Below are 7,828 nucleotides of genomic sequence, written 5' to 3'. Positions count from 1 at the left end.
AACATCTTCCAACTCCTCTGTCAAATCGTCCAAAGCCCCGACGGTCTTCCACCAATGGAGGGTGATGATGTGAGGAGAATAAACTCGCGGACTACAAACGGGTAGAAGGATTTTTTTCCCCTCTTCTTCTTCTTCTTCTTCGTCTTTTTTTCTAAAGAAAGTGCGAGACAAAGATCTGCAAATGCCTTGAGGAGCAGCTCGTCACCTCAGGTAAGTGATTCCTCTGCTATAAATAGGCCCACTTGTTCGATGTACTTCTTAATATTTGGCAACAGGTTTTTCTTCCGCTCAGCTGTTTTTTATTTTCTTCATTCCACAGAGATGAACTTCATCTGTGGGGCTTTGGAGTTTGTCTCCATGCTTGTAGTTTTGTTGTCAAACCTCCTCCACGTGTGTGTGTGTGTGTGTGTGTGTGTGTGTGTGTGTGTGTGTGTGTGTGTGTGTACGTGTGCTGGCTGCTGCTTGAAATCATATAGATGGACAGTTTACACACATATATATATATATATATATATATATATATATATATCTTCATTTTTTTATTTATTTTTTTAAATGTCAATGAGTTGAGGTGGACCGGTGCAATGTTTGACTTTGTGCTGTGAGAAGCTCTGAGACCAGGAGACTCCAGTGTGAACAGTTCCTCCTCCTCCTCCTCCTCACACAGGGCAGCAGATGGTGAACCAATGAGGGGTGAACTAACCTACTAAATGATATGGCACACATGAAATGCAGCATTTAAAAAGAAAGATCCCATCTGGGGGGCCCGCCGTCCCCGTCCCCGTCCCCCCTGCGGGACACTGCTGGGGTGTGAAACACGGCACATATTTATACCCACCTGCTGCTGGAGCGCGGCACACGGGCGAGTCCAACGGGCTGGTGACATGTCTGACCTCCTGACCCCCACAGCTCGGCTTCGCTTCGGCTCACTGCCTCCGTTTTCAACGCAAACGCTCGGTCATCTTCATTTTTGAGGATGGAGCTTGTATTTTGGATTCTTGTGTCCAATGCAATACAGTATGCACACACACACATTACATACATTTTAGGGCTGCAACTAACTACTCATTGTCATAATTGATCAATATGTCGATTATTTAATGATTCGATCGATTGGTTGTTTGGTCCATGAAATGGTGAAAAATGCCAATCGTGTTTCCCCAAACTCCAAAATGATGTTTTATTTGTCCACAACACCAAACATATTCAGTGTACTGTCATAGAGGAGCAGAGAAACCAGAAAATATTCACATTTAAGAAGAGAATCAAGGTTTTTTTTTCATAAAAACGACTTGAACCGATTAATCGATTGTCAAAATAGTTGGCGATTAATTTAGTAATCGATTACTAATCGATTAACTGTTGCAACTAATTAGTTTAGCAATAACTTACAAAAAGTGCATTCAACCATGAAGTGAGTACGTTTGTCAAAAAGGGAAAAAACAAATTCAAGTGCTCATTTTAGTTTGTTTTTTTTAAATTTTAAATTCAGGGAGTAGGGTATTATTGCATTTTTTTATATACAGTAGAATCAAAGCAAATATTTCTTCATTATTTAAGAAATCGGTGGAGAAGTTCAATTAGAATATAAGGGCAGTTAGGCCTGTCACGATTATTACGTTATTGACTTATCGCGCGATGCATAATTATGAACTCAATCATTTTAATTGACCTCAATAACAAGCATTGTGCATGTTTGTTGACATAAGAATGGGCGTCGACAACATTCAAGCAAAGTCTCGCTGCTTCCGAGCTCTCATATGTTCTCGTCGTATGATTAATCAATTACTGGTTGGTCTATAAAATGTCAGAAAATATGGATTTCTTCATATTTTTCTTCAAATTGCTTGCATTGTTTTGAGTCAAAACACAAGTCCTTATTAGACTTTGCATCACATTTCTCTCAGCAGCGACACAACTCGTGTAGGACCCGCACGATTCAGTATCAAAATAATGACGATAATATTGTTCATCGCAATCATTTCTGGGACAATATATATCGTGCCACTAAAAAACTAGTTATCGTGACGAGGCCTATCAGTAGTGACCAAAAGATTGAGTTTCTTTGAGTCTCATACCTGGTCACCAGACAAAATGATAAATTGAACCAATACATATACATATGTTTTTGAATTAATCACCTGCAATATAAAAAAAAATTAATGATTGAATCAGATTTAAAAAATGGAAATCATCTGTAGTCTTGTGTTGAAATATGATCCTGAAGGTGATGAATCTTTATGAATCTGTCCATTTCTTTTCCTTCTTTCATGAACCTACCTTGAATTTATGTTTTTTTCTTCTTAACGTCTGTGAACATTTTCTCCGATGCATTTTCATGAACTCACATCTCTCAACACCGTGTCTGCAACTCGTGCACACACAGTGAAACTGATTAGCATCATGATTAGTCATAAGTATGCTAATCATAAGAAATTCACATATTTTATTCATCTCATTACAGGCTTGTTTTTTTTGCTCCCTTTGCTGAAATTGTGTACACATCCCCCATTTTTTTTTATTGTAAACATGTCATGGTTGGGGATCGCCGGCTTATCTACAGTGACAATGAATCTTTAACGCAATCATATGAATAACAGCAACTTATAGCATGAGACTGCACTCGGAGAACTGATGCGGATCACAAAGACGTGATTATGTTATAGTGATATGATGTAACAGAAGAAAATATTGCCCCAATCTTCCAACCTTTTCGGGAAAAATGTGGTTACTGCAAATACAAATCAAGTGAAAGCAACATTATAAAAAACCCTTGTTTTGACAGGAGGGAAGTCTCCAACGAGGTATTTCAAATATTAGGTGGTGTCAGACAGATACTGCTCTGCTCTGTGTTTTCATCAGATTGCTGCTGCCGCTGTACATTTTTCCTCGACTTGACTGTAGCGTATAATATCGCTGCGGTGATGCACCGCTCGCGGATGCAGGGAGAGATTGTGATGCTCGTGTTTCACCTGGGGTAAAACATAACCTAATAACCTCTCACTCAACATTTCCTTGAAGCATTCACATCATATATTCTGCCTCCCTCCTGCAGCGGGGATGATGGATGACATGGATCCACACACACACACACACACACACACACCTGGACAGAGACACCTGAGACATTCGCCTGCATGTTGCTTTATGAACCTGTACATTTGAGCGTGAGTCCCTCTGAACTGTGAAGATCGTGCAGATACTGCAGGCGTTTACAGGCTGAATGCTCTCCTGTTTGTCTTCGGCTTCTTTGGCGTAGCGTTTGTTTAGCATGACCTAAATTGCTGTGAAGTGAGCGTCGTCTCAGCGACTGTGTCTCGACTCTCTCTCCCTTTCTGCCTCCATACATCTCTCTCTCTCTCTCTCTCTCTCTCTCTCTCGCTCACACACACACACACACACTCAATTCAATTCAATTCAGGTACAAAACAAGCTGAGAGGACAGTTTTTCAAACAAACAACAGCGAGATGTTATTTGCGTGCAGTGAATAGCAGAGTGAATGTGGTGGGCCGAAGGAACCCGTAGAGGTGGACTGACAAGGATATTTCAGGAATGCTGAGTGAATCATCTCCCAAATTTATGGAGCATTTGCTCTGTTTCTCTCCTCTGTGAGTTTTTTTTTTTTTTTTTTTACCCTCCTGAAGGGATCAACTATGCAAAGAAGTTAAATCCTACATCTGCAGTGGAGGAGCCCCCCCCCCCCCCCCCCCCCCCCCATCTCTGTTTGCCAGCCCATTCTACACAAATGTCGTTCCAACAGCACATCCGTGATTTATGAGACATTGAACATGTCTGGCGGGTACAGGTGCGCCCCCCCCCCCCCCCCCAGGTGTGTGACAGCCAGTACACGGTTGTGCATTTAGTCAACATATGACCTCTGTGATAAACCAGTATGGGTGGGGGGGGGGGGGCACTAAATCGCTTTCAAATTTTTTTTTGTACATGTGTTGCTAGGCAACAGCATAATCGGTCTCCCCCCCGCCCCCCCACCCCACTCCTTCTCTGGCCTCTCCGCTGGGATTGCTGCGCTGCTATCACTGAAAACGGTTAATTAACTTCTACAGAAAAGTCCATTAATGGTGCAGATTAGGCTTCTGAGGGTCAAAGCGTTTTTTTTTCTCCTGCAGGCTGCGAAGGAAAATACATGCCAACGTATACGAACGCATGTCAAAACCCTTTGGAAATGAATTATCTTCAAACTGTGCATCTGGTTGTATTCGAGCAATAGCAGCTACAAATGGCTGCTACTAACATTTAAAAAATGGACACTGGTTCATAGACAAAACCTGTTATTGTTGATATCAATATGGAGAATGAGCAAACACTTTAATAAGGCCTCTGCTTTAAGTCATATATACAGATGTTCAAACTGCACCGTCACACACAAATGTTTGCATGTGTGCACACACACTACACACAAAGGAAGCACACACAGAATACGTTTTATAATATTTTACATTAACATTCTAGTAATATTTCCAATCTTTATATGTATAAATATATACACAACTGTTTATGTAACTTTAATGTATACGTTAATATTTTTCCAAAAGTTCAAATGAATAATTTAAAGAAAAAGTAGACATTTGTATGTTAACTACATGAAATATATGGCATATTTATTCAGACATTGGAGTTGATGCCTCAAACATTTATAGAATTATAGTTAGTTACAAGGAAAAGTGCACAAACTTATTGGTATGTTCACCAACATTCTAAATAATTGATCATATAAATCAAGATAATCATAAACTCAACACCACAGACTCTCTTTCACGATGACACAGATTCATAATGTAAGGTTGTAAGTGTCGACGACATTACACAGATGTGTAACATGAATATTTTCATATGAACCTGAAGTTCAACAGGAGAAAACAGTTTAATACAACGTACATCAACACAAATGCTTTAGCATTTTCATACATCAATTAGAATAATTTACTTTACTTAGGTTTAAAAAAGAAAGAAAAAAGAAAGATTATGATCAATGATTAATGATGATTAATTCAGATGGATTCATTCTATTTGGTCTTTAGTTTCTAATGTTTTCTACATCGTATGACGATATTTGAGATAACTTGAATATTTCTGAAAAGTAACTCAGCGAAGTAACTTCCTAAAACTGTACATCAAAGGTCCGAATTCTCGAATGATGAATAGAAATTTTCGCCATAATTAAATTTTCTGATGGAAGTGCTCCAACGAGTCCTTATGAAATTGTGACAGACTAATAGATTTTAAATATATATATATATATATATATATATATATATATATATATATATATATATATATATTTAATAGGATTAAAGCAGTTTATCCACAATAATCACATTTATGATCGCTGGTGGGGAAAATTTGATTATTTTACTAAATGGGAAAAATTTACTGGGAAATCACTTTTAAAATCATAGCTTGAAATAATCAATAGCAAAAGTGATGAGAATGTTTAACTTAACAGTGCAAATAAAAAGGCAGAATAATCCACACAGTATATAATCTGGAGAAGTTTGATACATTACCACTTCTACACACTTTTGTATAAAGTATGTCTGGCTCAGCTCTTAAATTAAATAAAAATTGTTTTATTTCTAATTGAATTTGAAACGAGTCGGTCTGGTGGGATGTGGCGTCGAGGTTTGCACTCGGCTCGTACTGTACGTCGCTGTGTACAACGGCCTCGTCAAATATTTGACACCTGAGTAGAAGACTGCAGGAGTCCGTCGTCAGCATCATCATCACCGCGACGAAGACGACGACATGGAGCTTTGACAGAAACCTTTCTCACCACACTGCCCCTGTTAATCCCCCTCCATCCTACCACATCACTATGGAAACTGACTGGACGTCTCGCCCCTCGCTGCCGGACCGGTGCCACGCGGCCTCGTCTGCCGCTGACACGGAGGTCGCGCGAAGAAATGCTGCCTCCTTTTGCTTTGACATTATTGGATCTTATTAGCCGCCATACTGACGCAGAACCATTTTAAGATTAATGAGTTTTTGAAATCGCTCGGTAGAAGAGCGAGCACCACAGCCTTTGAAAATGAAAACTTGTGCTGTGCGGTGGGGGAGTTGGAGGGTAGATGGAGCAAATTTTCATATTTCCTATGCTATGCGCCTGCTACCTATTTCAGTTCTGTGCCTTTTCCCTCAGGCAAAATTGCAGGAGAATATTTGTCATGGTTTTTAAAAGGTTTATCGGCTTCAAAGCTGAAGGGAGCTGGTCGTCCAAACCCATCAGTGAAACCCCGCAATCCTTCCAGCACTGACGGGAATGGGTTAGAGCGTGTGGACGAAATTCCCCAACTAAGCTCCCAATTCAGACATTTTTACATAAAGCTTGGGAGAAGTGCATTTGCATTTTCGCCGTTGACGTCAGCTTTAATCCATCCCAGACCACTTCTTCAGCCCCCTCTACGTCCTGGAGAAGAGCTTCAGTAGTTGCCTATTATTACAAGGAAAATGACGGTTGTGGTCACCGGCACCTTCAGTCCGGTCAGTGTCAACAGCGATGGTCTGAAATAAGCAAAATCTACACATTCATCAGTGTGATGAGAACTACCTCAAATGACAGAAACCATCTGCTAACATTGAGGGGGCGGTGCGTATGACATATACTGCAGCCGGCCACCAGGGGGCGATCATGATGATTTGGCTTCACTTTGAGCTATATGGTTGAGGCCACAAACAGCTAAGAGATCGCAACGTGATTGGTTGTACACTCTTCTTCTTCTTTGTCGTTTTCCGTCGGCACCTTCAGCTCCGGAGTTTCCGCCTCGTCCTCCGTCGGTGGCAGATATTAATATGTGGCGGAAAAGCGATAGAAGAGCGGTGGATGTGGTTTTTACTGTGGTGCTTATTTGTTTTTAAAACTAAGATATTGTTCATTTTGATAGGTTCAGAAAGAAGTTGTCGTTGATGTTAAATTTAGTGTACAATGACAATGAACCCTTACCCTAACCACAACCATAACCTCAACCCTTACCATAACCACAACACACCCCTAAACAAATGAAACTCAGCATTTAAAAGCTTTAAAAGTGTATAATCAAAGAAAACGTTACGTTGTTGCTCGCCATCTTTGAAATTCCAGGAGACGTGTGCAACACGCATTGAACCAATGAATGAGCTCGTCCTTATCGTGTTCTCGGTCGCAGGCATACCTCCATTTGAGGAGCTGTCACGTCAGCCATCTTTTTTTACAGTCTGTGGGCATTTACTGATAACATGGACGACACGACGTCACAGTACGACAGCGAGCCAACGCGCACAATAAGCCGACTACAGTACGTCCCTGAAACTGACGCATATGAATGGAAGTCAGCCGACATTCATTTCATCATTCACACCAAACGCAAAATATCAACATGTCAGGAAACCCCCAAAGTCATGAGGGATCAGCCTCAGCTGCACAACTTGTCAATCAAATGTTTAGATCTGACTCCATATAACAAAGTGGAAGGACAGATAATAGCAAAAAAAAGAAAAAAGAAAGAGATAATCTGACATCCATACTTTTCTCTGAGCTTTCTGCCTTTCCAGTAAGAAATGTTCACTTTATTCATGAGGATCCGCCTCTGGGGTCTCCGGAGCCCTCAGGGTCCCTGTGCCTGCGCTACGGTTCAGTAATTAACGCACGACCACGCGGCTGCTAGAAGCACATTGTAATTAAAATGGAAAATCCTGTTTCACTCATTACACGGCCACTGTAATTGTATCAGAGGCATGTTTCTTCCAAATGGGTTACAGTTGGTTGTTCACAGCAAGGCTGCATCGTTCTTTCGTTTTGAAGGGTGATGTAGTAAAATCTTGAGAAAAAAGAAA

Source organism: Scophthalmus maximus, chromosome 3 (genome assembly GCF_022379125.1).
Source record: "Scophthalmus maximus strain ysfricsl-2021 chromosome 3, ASM2237912v1, whole genome shotgun sequence".
NCBI lineage: Eukaryota > Metazoa > Chordata > Actinopteri > Pleuronectiformes > Scophthalmidae > Scophthalmus > Scophthalmus maximus.
The sequence above is the reverse complement of the archived record's forward strand: the minus strand, read 5'-3'. Positions refer to the sequence as shown.